The sequence below is a fragment of the Sapajus apella genome, unplaced genomic scaffold (assembly GCF_009761245.1).
Source record: "Sapajus apella isolate SASKATOON/1434 unplaced genomic scaffold, GSC_monkey_1.0 scaffold157, whole genome shotgun sequence".
Classification (NCBI taxonomy): Eukaryota; Metazoa; Chordata; class Mammalia; order Primates; family Cebidae; genus Sapajus; species Sapajus apella.
In genome coordinates this window covers 577,384-592,881 of record NW_022437097.1, presented here as the reverse complement: position 1 = coordinate 592,881, position 15,498 = coordinate 577,384, and the positions used below count along the sequence as shown (strand labels likewise).

At 42.4% G+C, this 15,498-nt stretch overlaps 2 pseudogenes; one reads left to right on the top strand and one right to left on the bottom strand.

The window, feature by feature from the left end:
- Positions 1-2,090: 2,090 nt before the first annotated feature.
- LOC116541854 lies at positions 2,091-3,094 on the top strand (annotated as a pseudogene).
- A 916-nt stretch (positions 3,095-4,010) lies between these two features.
- LOC116541848 lies at positions 4,011-14,183 on the bottom strand (annotated as a pseudogene).
- Between the last annotated feature and the right edge of the window lie 1,315 nt (positions 14,184-15,498).

Here is a 15,498-nt window from a genome sequence, read left to right as displayed (position 1 = left end):
CTAGTTTTTCTAGATGTTAAAGAGGGTGCTAGTGTATGGCAAAAGTAGAGTTAGCGAACTCATATATTTCATACATTTTGTTTTAAAATTCCAAGGAAAGATTGTCTTCTGAAAAGCCGAGCATTCTTTCTCACTGGGTTGAAGGAGCTGGGAAGGATCCTAGGCCAGAATGTCCATATTTCAAAGACTCTTTCAAATTATAACTATGGTTACATGTGTGCAGTTTATTCCAGACTGCTGTGTACATAGTCTGGAAAATGTACACATGGACATATGGACAAATTCAGTCCTTACCTGAAACATCTAGTCTCTCTAGGTGTCTAAAGTGCCTGATATATGTTAAATGTTGAGGTGGCAACATAGCACTTTGCAAATACCTTTTTGCTAAAAGTTGTGGGAAATACTCTTTTTTTGGAAATTGAATTGTGAGCAGTATAATACTGTCTATACTTGTTCATGACTTAGAGGAAGTGAGAGGGAGGAAATTGCAAAAGGTAATATGCTAGTGTGTTCATACTTGGACATTTTCAGACACCATTTTTCTGTAGGTTTTGTGCATCTTGTTTTGCTGTGCATATAGTGCATATAATGAAAAAGCAAGTCTTAATTTTGCAACATCTGGTCTCCAGATGTTAAAGAGATTTCCAGTGAATGGCAAACTACTAAGAAAATTAGCATATTTTTATTCCTTGTGTTGAAATTTATAGGAACACTTTGTTCTGTCAATGACTTTTGGATAGAAATTCGCTCGTCTCTAAGTGTTACATGTGCCTGTATTTGTCCACTGGATTGAAGGCAGAGAGGAAAAAGTGAGGAGAAAATGGTTCAAGGCCAAAAAGGTCATTTTAGAAGATACCTTGGATTATAACCATTGCTATGTGTGTACGATTTCATTTAATGGTGCTGTGGACACGGTGGACAAGTTAAATGAAATATCTAGTCTTTCAAGACATTTGAAAATGCTTGATTATTCATTTATTTATTTCCATTTTTATTTATTTTTTGTAACAGGGTCTTACTCTGTTACCCAGAGTGGAGTGCAGTGGTGCGATCTTGGCTCACTGCAACCTCCGCCTCCCAGGCTCAAGCGATTCTCCTGCCTCGGCCTCTCCAGCAGTTGGGGTTACTGGTGCGCTCCACCACCACCCTGCTAATTTTTGTATTTTTATGAGAAATGGGGTTTCACCAGGTTGGCCAGGCTGATCTTGACCTCCTGACCTTAAATGATTCACCCACCTCGGCCACCCAAAGTGCTGGAATTACAGGCATGAGCCACTGCACCTGGCAGGTGATTATTAGAAGTAGTATACTTGCATTTTTTAAATTTGTAAATAGCTTTTAAAAAACAGATGGGAAATAACTATTTGTAAGTGGAGTTGTTGAACTACCTCTGCAAACAGTATACTCTCTGTACTTGTTTATTGGGTTGAGAGTGCTGAGAGGGAAGAAATTGCAAAAGGTGTTTTGCTAGTGTTTATTAGAAATTTTCAGCTTAATCCATAGCCTCCCAGGGTGCTGGGATTACAGGTGTGAGCTGCTGCACCCAGTCAATAGTGGCTATTAAAAGATAAGCCCTAATGCTCAAAGTATGTTAAAAAATAGATGTAGTAAAACAATCTATCTATAAATGTTCTTTTGTTAGATTTAGGAAGGCCTGTCTTCTGGGAGTGACCTTCATTACTCCACCTCTTGGAGCCAGATACAGTCCTATACTTAGTCACTGGGGTGGTGGAAGATGGAGAAAAGGAAGGGGGAAGGAAAGGGCTCCTTGCTAGTATCTTCACATCTAGAAGACAGTTTCAGATGGTAACCATAGGTCTATGTGAGCATTTTTAGTAAAGTGCCTGTGTGTAATTCTGGACAAAGATCATTATTTTGCAACATCTAAGCTTTATGAATGTCCTGGGGAGCACGGGCAGCCGCCAGAGACCAAGCCCAGGGGCGCAGCTGGGAGCTGAATCTCACCTGGGGTGTGCGAAGAAGGCTGGGACAAGCGAGTAGAAAAGTGGGGTGCAATCCAGGGGTGTTGGGGTCCACGTCGGTTGCGCATGTGCCAGGCCCACAGCTGAAGTTGGAGCGCGTCCTGAGTAATGGCAATGTAGACGCGGCTTGAAGCAAATGCAGATACTTCAGTGGAAGAAGAAAGGTCTGGCCTACAACCCATTTCATGGTGAGAACAGCGTGGCATAAATGCCAACGATGTGAAAAAAAACAGAAGAAGCTGGATTCCATACTGTGGAGACTGTTGCCTATGCACCAAAGAAGGAGCTAATAAATATTAAGGGTATCAGGAAGCCAAGGCTGATACAATTATGGCTGAAGCAGCTAAGCTAGTTCCAGTGGGTTTCACCACGCAACTGAATTCCACCAAAGGCAGCCAGAGACTGGCTCCAAAGAGCTTGACAAACTACTTCAAGGTGGAATTAAAACTGGATGGATCACAGAGACATTTGGAGCATTCCGAACTGGGAAGACCCAGATCTGTCATACATACACTGGCTATCACCTGCCAGCTTCCCATTGACCGGGGTGGAGGTGAAGGAAAGGCCATGTACATTGACACCAAGGGTACTTTAGGGCAGAACGGCTGCGAGCAGTGGCTGAGAGGTATGGTCTCTCTGGCAGTGATGTCCTGCGTAATGTAGCATATGCTCACGCGTTCAACACAGACTGCCAGACCCAGCTCCTTTATCAAGTGTCAGCCACGATAGTAGAATCAGTATGCACTCCTTATTGTAGACAGTGCCACCACCCTTTACAGAACAGACCACTGGGGTCGAGGTGAGCTTTTAGCCAGGCAGATGCACTTGTCTGGGTTTCTGCAGGTGCTTCTGCGACTCGCTGATGAGTTTGGTGTTGCAGTGGTAATCACTAATCAGGGGGTACCCCAGGTGGATGGAGCAGCCATGTTTGCTGCCCATCTCAAAAACCTGTTGGAGGAAATATCATCACCCATGCATCAACAACTAGATTGCATCTGAGGAAAGGAAGAGGAGAAATCAGAATCTGCAAAATCTACGACTCTCTCTGCCTTCCTGAAGCCGAAGCTATGTTTGCCATCAGTGCAGACGCAGTAGGAGATGCCAAAGACTGAATCATTAGTGTTTTTTTCCTGTTACAAACCTTAAGTGTGGCAGCCTAATGGGAGTGCACCGCCCTGCCCCCTGGGGCTCTCCGCAGGCCTCTGCCTGTTGTGACTGCCAGGAAAAGGCTTCCGGGAAAACAGCTATTGTGTCAGCTTTTCTGATGGTGTAAACAGGAGACAGGTCAGTAGTCACAAACTAATCTAAAATGTTTATTCCTTCTGGAGTGTAAAAAAGATTATTTTATTTATTTATTTTCTCATTTCAAGCACGTATTTTTCATCAGGACACAAGAAGACGTTGCATACATTCTAATACACATGGGAGAGCGGTGATGAGAACTAGAGCTAGCAGATAACAGGGAGGAGAATAAGCAGGACAAAGTCATCTCACATCATGTTTCTTGTTTTCTTTTTTTCTTCTTCTTCTTCTTTTTTTTTTTTTTTATTGAGATGAAGTCTCGCTCTGTAGCCCGGGCTGGAGTGCAGTGGCTCGATCTTGGCTCACTGCAACCTCTGCCTCTTGGACCTGGTTCAAGCAATTCCCCTGCCTCAGCCTCCGGAGTACCTGGAATTACAGGTATGCACCACCATGCCCAGCTAATTTTTGTATTTTTAGTAGAGACGGGGTTTCACCATGTTGGCCAGGCTGATCTTGAACTCCTGAGATCCTGATCCACCTGCCTTGGCCTCCCAAAGTGCTGGGATTACAGGCACGAGCCACTATGCCCGGCCCATGTTTCTTATTAAATACCCACGTGTTCATTATATATTATAGCATTGTTCTATGTTCTCATGTTACCCACAATATCGCTAAATAACGACTGCTTACAACCGTCCTCCTTCCCAGTACTGGTCTGACGCAGCCGGCCTATGGCAAAGTCTTCCATTCCCAGTACTACCTGAGGATTGATTATTGTACTTTTTGATAAAGCCCTTGATGCAAGGCTGACATCAAAAAAAATTTTGATACATTATTGGTTCAAGAAAACGCTAGTGCACTATGGACGCCTTTGGGGGAAATTTTGTTTCAATAAATACGGAGTGGAAAGTTGCTCCCTGCAGATTCGAGGGGGGCTGTTGGTGTGCCGCCCGCCTGGGCTGCTCCAGAAGGGAGCCCTGGGGTGGGGCGAGCCTCGAGACGGGTGTAGGCCCCTTCCGTCTGCCCCACCAGCAGGGTCCTCTCTTTTGCTCTGTTCAGAAAATGCCTTGTGGGTTTGGTACTCAAAGGGGTAGGGGCAAAAAGTAAAAGGATGAGGGGTGAGACACACATCCAGGGAAGAAGGGTTTCAGCGCAGAACCAACATCCCTCCGGGGCCCGGCTCTCTATACGGTCCGGCGGCCCTTGCCTACCGCGGCATGCCTGCTAGTCGGGGTGGGCTCTGCGGGCAGGGGCGGACTGTGGGTGGAGGTGGAGTGGAGGAGGGTCAGGTTACGTGTTGCTGTTGCACAGAAACCTGTAACAGAGGTGCGCGCTGGCCGTGAGGACCGTGACCATGCACCTGTTGACCAAGAAGAGCTTCCAGAGAGTCGGTGCATGGTCCTCCTTCTTCGCGGGTGGTGACAGCTCCTCTTTGGCTGGGAAGGCAGCCTGGGCACCTCGAAGACTTCCCTTCACGACCCCACTTCTGACTTCAGTGTCTTGCCTCATGCTTTCCAAGCTGTAGGGTACGGCATTTAAAGGGCTTCCTCTTTCTTCCTTAATGGGGCAGTCTTTATCCTCCTGGGTCTCATCCTTCCGCCACTGGTGGTTTGGGAAGAACTCCCTGCATTTCCCATTGTGTGGCTCCAGAATTCATTTGGGTGTCTGGGGGCGGGGGTGGGGGTGGAGGTGGGGGCGCGGGAGGTTGGGGGACGTGCTCGGGCGGGGGCTCCAGTGGAAAAGCTCCTTCCGCTGATCCTGCATGGAAGAGTCTCCCATGATGAACTGGCACATTGGATCACAGCCAGGTAAGAGAAGCGCGGCTGGTCTGCTGTCTGGATCAGCCCCATCCGAAACTTCTCATTTCTAACGGCACTTTCTTGATATCAACGGAAGAAGGGTCTTTCCTCTTGTCCATCAGCAAGAGGCAGATATCAGCCAGACAGAAGATCCCGGACTTGCCAATGCCCACACTGCAGTGCACCACTAAGGGGCCATGCTCCTGGCTGAGTGGCCCTGACTCTCTGACTTAAAAGAAAGTTCAAGAATGAGGCTGGCAATTCGGGTATTCCACAGTCAGGCCATGTGATATAGTGGAAATGTAAGATCTGTCAAGTTTCTTGGGTTGTAAGATTTTCCATTTCTAGCTGTGGAACTGTATAATATGACTTGATATCTTCAGAGATCAATGTTAATTTCAAATTTGTGTCTTCAAAGATCATTTCTTTTTCTTCTTTTTGTGGCCAGTGATAAAAACTAGAACTAGTGAATTACCCGATTTGTAATTTTTTTTTGTTATAATTTATAGAAAAGATGCAACTTGGACAAGGAATTTTTTTTTTTTTTTTTTTTTTTGACACAGAGGCTTTACTTGTCACCCAGGCTGGAGTGCAATGGCATGATCTTGGCTCACTGCAACCTCTGCTTCCTGGGTTCAAGCAATTCTCCTGCCTCAGCCTCCTGAGTAGCTGGGATTACAGGCACCTGCCACCACGTTTGGCTAATTTTTTGTATCTTTAGCAGAAACGGGATTTCACCATGTTGGCCAGGCTGTTCTCAAACTCCTGACCTAGTGATCCACCAGCACTGGCCTCCCGAGGTGCTGGGATTACAGGCATGAGCCACACACCCAGCTGACATGGAGTTGCTAATCCACCTCTGAGCAGTGTATGCCAGGACTTGTTCATTAGATTGGCAACAGAGGAGCAGAAGGAAGTGTAAAGAGAGTGATGTTTGCAGATGTGTCCATATTTACATTTTTATGATAGCTATTGATGTATGTGCATCTTTTTTAGCTGTACTATAGGAATACATTAAGTAATTCAATGAAAACATACCTTGTTAATATTTTAATAGTATAGATCTGCTAATGAGTTCTCTTAGAAACATTATTGTTAATGTATTCTGTTGCTGTATATTTCATTTTAAATTGAGCATTAAGGGAATGCAGTATTTTAATCAAAACTCTGCCAATGCTTTTATCTAGAGGCATGTCGCCATTTTTGTCTTCTATGACATTTTTGTCCCAAGAAAGGCAGGATTACATTTTTTTCTAACAGATTGAGTTTTTGTAGTATATTCTTGGTTATCAAAATACCCATATAGCTTTGAGATATTGAATTGGTAAATACTCAAGATGTGTGAAAAAGCATGATATATACTGTATGATCTCATACAGTATATTGACTGTTGTGTCTGCATGTGGGAATTCACTCAGGGTGATGGCAAAATTATTAAAGGAAAAATAGTACAGAAAGTTATAGGATGTAGTCTCAAACCCTTTTGGAAGGCCTAAGGGTTTTTTCTACAGTTCTTGGTTGAAGCAGCCAGAGTCTCTTTGCAGGAGCCAGAGAGATTAAGGTGCAAATACAAAGGATTGTGAATAGTTTACCTAGCTAGCTTGTTTACTCATGTGGTCTTAAAACTAACCTTTGAGCCGGATGGCCCTTTTGGGGGAGGTTGTCTAGGGAGATTACCCACTAATGGTGTTTGCTTTGGGCATCCAAACCTGTCCGTTAATTTTTCTCTACAAGTGTGTTGACTTAGAGCCTCTGTTATTAAATCTATACTGAATAAATGAGGAGAGGGCAAACTAGTCAGCTGCAGGATCATGTAGCTGTGCTCTCTCTCTGTGAGTGGCTCAAAACTCCTTGGCCCCCTTGTTCACTGGAAATTTATGGGATGAATCCTGGCATCTACACCCACACAGGACCTAGAAGGACATGTTAAACTGTAAACTGCTTATGATTGTGGATGACTTTGTTCTTTGCTTTTTGTGTTTTTCAGTTTCCTATAATGCACATAGTAACTTTAAAAAATAAAGGCTTTTTTAAAACCTAAAAAAAGAGGAAGTTATAGAATTGAATACTCCATGAGATATGGTAAAATCACCTTATGCTAATGGTTGCAATATAATGGTATAAATGAGCTTTCACTATATGTATTAATGAACTTTAAGATTTGGAAATCAAAATTCAGTTCATATATTCAATTAAATGTGCTCAGATTTTATTGTGTTAGATAGGCACATATTTCTAATGCAATATGAGTGAATCAATAGAATCTTTATATTATTGATGAAATGTGGTCATTTCCATGTAAATCTTATATGGCTATTTCTATATGAATATTAATAATCTATAGACCATATGTTACTAATAGGTATTTAAATTCCTTCAAGTGCTTGTGGATGTAACTTTATGCCATAGCTTTATCTTCGGCATGAAAAAAATAAATGGATAAGAGAGACGACTTGTAGTAACATCACATTTATGCCCAGCTTCTGTGTGTATTCACAGTATTCTGTGGAGAGGGGGCGAGTATGAGTCAAATTCCTGATACCTTGAATAACTCTCAAATCTGTATCTCTGTTTCATCATGCCACCGTGAGCTAGGTAGATTCTCCTATTCCTTCTCACCCTTCCACACAATACCCGCCTGTCCACTTAGACTTTTATTTTGACTTTCAAGGCTGGGGATGTTAACAGTTGGCGCAGGCAGTGCAGTGCTGCTGCTCAGCGAGAAGCTTGTGTGGCCTTGCTAGGTTTCCAAAGCACAAAACCACACACCGTTTTCATTAGTGTGAAGTGCAAGATTCTCTCTTCTGTGCTTATTTGCAAAGAAATTAAGACGTTACCTTTCAGTGGAAAAATTTCCCTGAGTGCCCTAGTTCAGAGGAGCAACGAAATGTAATACTCAGAGAGTCAGATGTTGAGGAACTCCTCAAGTTTCCTGTAAAAGAGCAGAAGCACAGGCTGCAGGATGACTGAGGGTGGGGCTGGCCCTGCAGCAACCGAGGGACGTCTTTACAAATATGCTCATGTGTGGTTTTTTTGTTTGTTTTTTTTTTTTGAGACAGAGTCTTGCTTCCTCACCAGGCGCCAGGCTGGAGTGCAGTGGCACAATCTCAGCTCACTGCAACCTCTACCTCCTGGGTTCAAGCAATTCTCCTGCCTCAGCCTGCCAAGTAGCTGGGACTACCGGCACGTGCCAACACGCCCAGCTAATTTTTGTATTTTTAGTAGATACAGGGTTTCACCATGTTGGTCAGGATGGTCTCAATCTCTTGACCTCGTGATCCACCCGCCTCGGCCTCCCCAAGTGCTGGGATTAAAGGTGTGAGCCACCACGCCCAGCCTCATGCATGTTTTTACATAAAAATAATTTTAAAATTTCTCAATCCAGGCTAAGAAAAAAGAAAGAAGACACAGATTACTAATATCAGAAATGAAAGAGGAATCATCATTACTGATCAAGTGGATGTTAAAGGGACAATAAAGAAATATTATGAACAATTCTATGCCTATAAATTGTATAACTTAGATGAAAAGAACCTATTTGTTGAAAGACAGAACCTACCAATACTCACATAAGGCAAAATAGATGATCTGAATGGGCCTATATCTACTAAAGAAATTGAACTGATAATCAATAAACTTCCAAAACAGAAAGCACCAGGTTTAGAGGGGTTCAAAGGTGACTTATACCAAACAATTGAGGAATAATTGATATCATTTATTCATAATTTGTTCCAGAAAACGAAAGCAGAAGGAACACTTCCTAACTCATTCTATGGGGCCAGTATTACCCTACTACCAAAACCAGATAAAGATATTGCAAGAAAGGAAAACTACAGACAAATATTTCTTATGAACATAGATGCAAAATCTTCAACAAAATATTGGCATACTGAATCCAACCATGTATAAAAAGAGCTATAGACCACAATCAAGTGAGGTGTATGTCAGGTATGCAAGGCTCAACATTCAAAAACCAATTAGTGCAATCTATCACATCGACAAGCTAAAGAAGAAGAAGCAGATTAAATGATCATATCAATAGATGCAGAACAAACATTTGACAAAATCTAACACCTATTTTTATTAAAAACTCTTAGCAAACTAGGAGTAGAGGAAACATTTCTCAAATTGATAAAGAACATCTGCAAAATGCTTACAACTAACATCATACTTCATGGTGAGAAACTAAATGCTTTCTTCCTAAAATTGGGAATAAAGCCAGGGCGTCCCCCCTCATCACTCCTATTCAGCATTATATCGATTCTTGTTAATACAATGCAACAAGAAAAGGAAATAAAAGGTATACAGATTGGGAAGGAAGAAACAAAATTATCTTTGTCCAAAAATGACATTATTCTACATTCTTCAGTAGAAAGTCTCAAATAATTAACAAAAATTCTCCTGGAACTGATATGTCATTAAAGAAAGGTTACAGGATGCAGGTTAATTAATATCCAAAAGTCAATTGGTTTCCTATATATCAGCAATAAACAATAGAAATGAAAAGCAAAACACCATTTACATTAACACTAAAAAAGTGAAACACTTAGATATAACTTAACACACTAGGTATACGATCTATGTGAAGGAAAACTACTAAACTCTGATGAAAGAAATAACAAATCTAAATAAATGGAGAGATGTTTAATGTTTGTAGATAGGAAGACTCAATACTGTCAGAAGGTCAGTTCTTCCCATCTGGGAATCTATAGATTCAATGCAATTCTAGTCACAATCTCAGCAGATTACTCTGTGGATATCAACATATAGATTCTAAAGTTTACATGAAATGGCAAAATATCTGTGAATAGATCAGTAGAATATTGAAGAAGAAGAAGAAGAAGAAGAAAGAATGACATTACCCAACTTTGAGACCTATTTTAAAGTTACAGTAAACAAGAAAGTCTGGTATTGGTGAGAGAACAGACAGATAAATCAATGTAAGAGGATGTAGAGCCTGAAAATAGACCCATGTAAATGTATAGTCACCTGATTTTTTGACAAAGAAGAAATGCAGGTTAATGGATAAAGGGACAGTCTTTTTTTTTAGACAGAATTTTGCTCTTGTTACCCATGTTGGGGTGCAATGGTACACTCTCAGCTTATCCTAACCTCCACCTCCTGGGTTTGAGCGATTCTCCTGCCTCAGTCTCCTGAGTACCTGGAATTATAGGTGTCTGCCACCACATCTGGCTAATTTCTCTATTTTTAGTAGAAACAAGGTTTCACCATGTTGGCCAGGCTGTCTTGAACTCCTGACCTCAGGTGATCTGCCCACCTTGGTCTCTCAAAGTGCTGGGATTACAGGCGTGAGCCACCATGCCAGGCCCAAAGATACAGTCTTTTTAACAAATCGTGGTGGAGCAAGTGAACATCACGTGCAAAAGAAGAAAAAGATCTAGACAAAGACCTCACACGCTTCACAAACTTAACTAAAAATGGGTCATAGACCTAAGTGTAAAACATAAAAGTATAAAACTACTACAAGATAACATAAAAGAAAATTTACATGAGTTTGAATTTGACTGTGAGCTTTTGATGCTACATCAAAAGCATAATTTATGAAGGGAGAAAATAGGTAAGTTGGACTTTAGCAAAATTAAAACTTCTGCTTTGTGAAAGAAAGTGTTACGAGAAAAAAAGGCAAAGCCACATGGTTGAGCTTAAGCATAGTTGTGAAGAGGCACCAGCATTCTTTTTGTGAGTCATTTCCCTCCCTTTCTCTTTTTCCCTTTTGTCCCTCAGGTCAGTGGGGAGTGATTCTTTCTGCCGCCTTTGAGGTCTCTGTTAAGAGATGGAAACTTGTCATTAAAAAACACAGTTATGCATAAAATCCCTGAGTGCAGATACTGGTCAACAGTGTTAAAAAGCTTCCATATGTGTGAAAATTTGCAGAAATAGAAAAAATATGTAAATAACATTTGAAGTGTGTTCTATAGTAAATGTAAAACATGATAATTTTGGAAAGCTTGGAAACACTTCCAAACTGGACCAGCCTCTTTGGAATAAAATGGCTCTACCTGCTCACTAAATCTATGTGAAGCTTGCTGTGGCGGTGATGAGAACATCAGGCTCATTAGTGGTTCCAGTCAAAAGAATAAAAGACTTTAGTGACATCTCATAGGCCTAGTTCTCACACTGCTGAAGGAACCAGTCCATTCTGAAATCCATGGACTTACCTCAAGAATGAGTGAAGGGGCTCAGCGCAGTGGCTCGCTCCTGTAATCCCAGCACTTTGGGAGGACCAGACGGGCAGATCACTTCCTCAAGTGAGTTTGAAACCAGCCTGGCCAACATGGTGAAGTCCTGTCTCTATTAAAAATACAAAAAATTAGCTGGGAGTGATGGTGCATGCCTGTAATCCCAGATACTCCAGAGGCTGATGCTGAGGAAGGAGAATCGCTTGAACTCGGGAGGTAGAGGTTGAAGGGAGCTGAGATCACGCCACTGCACTCCAGCCTAGGCAACAGAGTGAGACTCCATCTCAAAAACAAAACAAAATAAAACAAAACAGAATGAGTGAAGGATTCTCCCTCTTGAGAAAATGTTGACCTGTAAAAGATTGTGAGGACCTGAATCGGTCCACTTCTCTATGGTTCAAAATTATTTTATTTTTTATGCTATGACCTGGGGACACGCAAAGGCATTTTTTCTCCTTCCTTATTGCTGTAGCAAAACTATCAATATTGTTATGCCTCCAGCCAAAGAAGAGCATGGCCACGAATTCTTGCCTTGATTTCTGTTCGTTTCTCTTTTCCTACATTGGAAGGGCTGCCAGTTGGCTGGCTGGACTGTTCTAATCACGCATGAAAAACCTCGTGACCCAAAGAATTCATGTGGTGTCCTATTTGCATTTTAGGGTAACCACATGAGGTCTGTAAAGGTGAAAGAAGCTATATCACGGCCAATGGCAAGTTGGAACTGTTGGATGGATTTTCACTGCCTTTCTGGGTTGCTTTTTCAGGAGGATCCACATATGTGACAATGGTTCTTGGGGTCTTAGGGCAAGATAACAGGGATCTTAACCTCGATTTAATGTGTCCTTAGGGAAGTTTTAAATGTTGGGGGTTGCACCTAGCACAGGATTCTTAGCAAATAGTAGTTGTGGTACTTTCTGACTTGCTGATTGCTTATACAGAAGTTTCAAACCTAGAAACAGGTCATGGTTTTTATGTTACCATCTGTCTATAACTACATGCTGGTCACAGCAAAACCAGGCTAGAAAACCAAGATGCTGCTGGTGGTAAATTTCATTTACAACAATACAGTAACTAAAAATATAAGAGAAAGAAAAATATAGAAGCTTTCATGACATAAACCATAAACCTTTACAGACAGCAATAAAAGTAGACTTGAATAAGTGGCAAGATACTATAAATAAGTTTAAATTCAAATCAAAAGCCCCATGGGATTTGGAGAGCAGGATTGGACAAAGTGTTGCTAAAATATCCTGTAGGTAAGCACCAATACTCACCAAGAAATCTTTAAATATAGAGAATATTGGAAAAATTTAAAGATATTAGAGACCTCTATGCAGATGTAGTCTGTTATAAGAGTAGATAGATGAATTGGAGAGCACAGGCTGCTTGCAGGGACCCTTCCTCTGCTCCACTCCAAGAATAAGAGTTTATGGACAGCATCGCTAATTATGAGGGAAGGAAAACTGGTTAGTCAGTGATGTAGGCATTATAAGTGGGGAATGGATGTAGATTCTCTCCTCATACCATATACTGACCATAGTAACTCAGTCTCCAGCCTCCTCAGTGGTCAATGGAGACAGCATGTGCCAAGCCCTCCACCCTGAAATAATCCCAGGGTGAGAACACACTCTGGTGTGGCCCCAAGACACCAGGTACACACAGATGCTCTCGTAAGGCAGGATGTTCTGAACACTTAGAGGTCACCGCCCAGAAACTAGCCAAGGGTGAGGCATGTTTTTCAACTGGCAGGGTTTGAATGCCCCAGACTTGCTGAGTTAACCCTTTACTGCACAGGGACTACTGGTGGCTGCACAGAGAGAGGGAACAGACAACAGGAGCCCTGAGGAGGGACTCGGGCAGGTGTTTGTGAAGAGGGGAAGGGGCGGAGCTCTGGAGGTGGGAGAGGACACTGGAAGAACTCAGCCTGTTGTCTGGCCACATGCATGTTTAATGGAGGGCAGCCTGCCTCAGGAAAGAGCTCTGGGCCAGAGGCCAAGGCCATCAGGAGGGAAGGCAATGCTGATGGCTGAGGCACAGTCAGTCCCAGGTTCCAGGGTCCACACGGAGCCTCTGCTGCAGCCTCATGCCCTCCTCCCTGGCACTGGCTTAGCAAAGGCCATGCCTGGTGATGATCTTGTAGAATGAAGGCTGAGAGTTTTCTAATAGACCACTTGGTCAGTTTCTAATTGGGGAATGAGGAGATTTCGGAAGAGCTTCAAGGCATTGCTGCTGATTCAGATTATCTCCACAGTTGCTGTGCCTGTGACTCACTTTTTCTCTCCATTTCTTTCTTTCCACCTTCCTTCCTTCCTTCCTCTCTCTTTCTTTCTTTCTTTTCTTTTTTTTCTTTCTTCTTTCTTTTTCCTTCCTTCCTTCCTTCTTTCCTTCCTTCTTTCCTTCCTTCCTTCCCTCTTCTCCATTGCATTTTGGATTGTCATTCCAGGATATTTAAAAACAGTTTTTACTCGTTTTCTGGAAAAAGAACATCTTTATAGACTAAAGAACATCTATAAAGACTGGACCACTTCTTGCCATGGCCCTCCCAACTCTTGTATGACCCTACAAAAGAATAGACAGCCAGACTGGGGCAGGACAACACGTTCTCAGAAACAGAATGCCCACAGAGCAGGCACCACACATTTGCTATTGCTTTTTAGTTCAAAGGTCCTGCCCATTTCATCCTCAGGAGCAGTTTTCACAGTTACCAGGGCTTTAGGGCCGAAATATGAGGAGAAACTGAGGGCTGATCCCATTTCTTGAGCGTTCACTGTTCTAAAAATTAAAACAGAAGAGGATATCACATCATCATTTCTATCTAGTGAGTGTGACCCCATAGGAAAGGCAGACAGCGATGTCATTTCTTGCCGTGGGGTGCGAATTCCTATGAAATGGATGGACTCTTGTGAGACAGGGACAGTCCGCACCACTCGCCATTCCCCGCTGGGGACAGCCTTCTCCATGGCAGGGAAGCCCTGTGACTAAAGCATTGCTTCATCTCCGTTAGCCAAGCACTTAACGTTGTATCAGAAGATATTACAAACTACTGATAAATGTGCCAAAGTCAGCAATACTTTAATCACTATTTCTCAGATTTATGTAAAAAGCAATTAAGGTAAGCTGTGAAATAGGAACATAAATCACTGGAGGAACATTTCACATTTAGTGCCCCGTTATTAGTGACAAGAGAGCACTCCAGCACTGGGTATTAGTGGACTCTTAAAGCAATCTCAAATTATGTGGAATTCAAATTCCACGGAGTAATTAGAAATCTAAATAGGACGAAGCTTTTCTCATTTAAGACGTTTCTGACGTAACTATTATTAAATTATCTATGAGCAAGAGTTGGAGAGGACGAGAAAAACATCCCTTTCACGAAGAGCCCAAATCAGTAAATAAGAGAAAGAGATGAGAAGTAGTCATTGGAATCAAAGCCCATGGCTCTTCTCCATGACTCCACCACAACCCATGCCCTTTAAAAGTTTACTGAGAGGTCATTCTGCATCAAAGTTTCACCACCTTCTTTATTAGCCAATCCTACGCTGTTCTTTAATTGTGCATTGTAATTAGTGCGCAAAACAAAACACAACGCCTAGTAAATTAAAAAATAATTCAGGACTTGAGTTACTTGTATCTGTCTTGCTTAAAGTTCTGAGTCAATTACTTGATGAAAGGGTGAGGTGCCTGCTTTTATGCTCAGCTGGAAGAGCCGTACATGTCACAGGAAGGTATTCCATACACCTGGCATAGGCGGGATCTCAAGAATGAGCAGTCATGGGCTTCTCCAAACCAGAAAACTGGGACCTCACCTCCTCCACATGGAATTCCTCTCACAGAAATAGACACAGGCCTCACAGTAGAATGGTAAAATTCTAAAAGCGTTATCTCAAAGGACCAGAAAAGGACATGAAGAAAAGGTGAACCAAGGCTTGAAAAAATGTCACAAACGGTGAATAAGTGAGATCAGGGTAATACAATGCAAATGCTGCTGGAAAACAAGAAAAGACATGTTTGGTGTTAGGAAGTCTTAAAAACTCATTTTCTATGATATCTCATACAGACTTTGTTTACTGGAGAAAATAATTAGCTCAGGAAGTCATCAGTCAGGGAATGAGCACTGGAACACCTCACTGTTTTGGAGGCGACCTCTGGTAAGGACCAAGTCCTCTCTCGTGTTTGCTCTCTTGACCCTCCCCATGGGGGCTAAGACTTTTCCTACCCTCCTACCTGTGGGGAAATGACTCACTCCTAAACACGTGGTGGGCAGGTTTGAAAGCC